A 1,624-nucleotide genomic window follows, 5' to 3' on the forward strand; every position below is an offset into this window, starting at 1 on the left:
TTTAACATTGTTTTAACTCTTTTAAATATGTCTGCCACTACATGGAATTCTTTATCCCTGAATTAAGAAATAGCGAGGGAAGCAGCTGAATGGATAAACATGCTCATTAGCGGTCAGTATTTTACATCCCCTTGGAACCAATTAGGAAGTGCTTCATAATGAGTTAGACCATACCTGACCTGTGAACAATACCTGGAGAATACACTGTATTGATGTAACAGTGATGAAACAGTGTCAACACATTATCAATATTATTGAATGGTTGATTGAAAAAGGACAAGAGCAGACAGTATAAAGATCAATGCAGTTAAATGACACAGAGATGAAACTAATTTCCATCTCATCTTAACACACACAGTGCAAAGGTCAAATGCGATTTTTCTTAAATTAGTGGTAATGACTGGCAATATTGTCTTTGTTACACTCATGCCAATAAAGCATACTGAATTGAATGGTGCAACTTTGCACTGTATATTCTGGATTACTCAGATGCTTTATGATCAATTTGTGTCGCCATGAAAAATCTCTCTGAAGTGACATCTTTTCATCTGTCTGAATACTATGGAATGGAGGACCTGAAGCCACTGTACTTCTGCGTGTTCCTGATTATATACATAACCATTGTTGCAGAAAATATAGTGTTAATCGGATTGATCTATTGTGAAAAAACCCTGCATGAGCCAATGTATTTCTTGCTGTGTAATCTGGCTGTCAACGGTCTGTATGGCAGCACTGCCTTACTGCCAGCAGTGCTGAGCAACTTGATGTCACACTCGTATGAGATCTCTCTACCGTTTTGTCAGACACAGATCTACGCTGTGCACACGTATGCCATTATTGAATTCACAATTCTGGCAGTTATGAGTTATGACAGATACGTGGCTATTTGCTATCCGCTGCTTTATCATACAATCATGTCACAGAAGGTTGTTAAACTTATTGTTTTCACGTGGCTTTACCCCATGCTGGCGTTTATCATTGTTATAATTTTCACTGTTCGGCTGCGGTTTTGTGAGAGGACCATAGAGAAGCTGTACTGTGTGAATTACTCCCTGGTGAAACTTGCCTGCACAGATACATCTATTGTTAACATAGTTGGCCTACTCTCTGTAGCTCTGTATACATTCCCACAGATTATCATGATCTTTTATTCATAGGATATGAGGATATGTGTGTTGTCATTCGGCAAATCCAAGTTCAAAGCCCTCCGGACTTGCACCCCCCACCTGTTCGCAATAACCAACTACTCCATTCGGGTGCTTCTTTTGAAATAGCACAAGGTCGATTCAACACCAGTCACTTCTCTTACCAAACCAAGTTGTTTTTATCTCTGTACTTTTTGATATTCCCACCCATTCTTAACCCGGTAATCTACGGTTTGAGTATTCAAATCATAAGGGCGAGACTGTTTAGGCTTTTCAATAGAAAAAGCAGGCAAGTAACAAATACTGTTACCAAGAGGGCTGCTGGTGTGGGTGCATTCTAAGTGTGTCCTGCATAGTGTCTCTAGAAACACATGACATACAGGATATCCTGTCTCTCCGTGTTGTTTAATCACATTTGCTATCTCATTACTAAAACAGAACCAGACCAGAAAGCACAGAGAGAAAACATTTGGAGTTGA

At 39.5% G+C, this 1,624-nt stretch overlaps 1 pseudogene; it reads left to right on the forward strand.

The window, feature by feature from the left end:
- Positions 1–438: 438 nt before the first annotated feature.
- On the forward strand, positions 439–1,624 carry LOC119475157 (annotated as a pseudogene).

The sequence above is a fragment of the Sebastes umbrosus genome, chromosome 17, assembly GCF_015220745.1.
Source record: "Sebastes umbrosus isolate fSebUmb1 chromosome 17, fSebUmb1.pri, whole genome shotgun sequence".
NCBI classification, from domain to species: Eukaryota; Metazoa; Chordata; class Actinopteri; order Perciformes; family Sebastidae; genus Sebastes; species Sebastes umbrosus.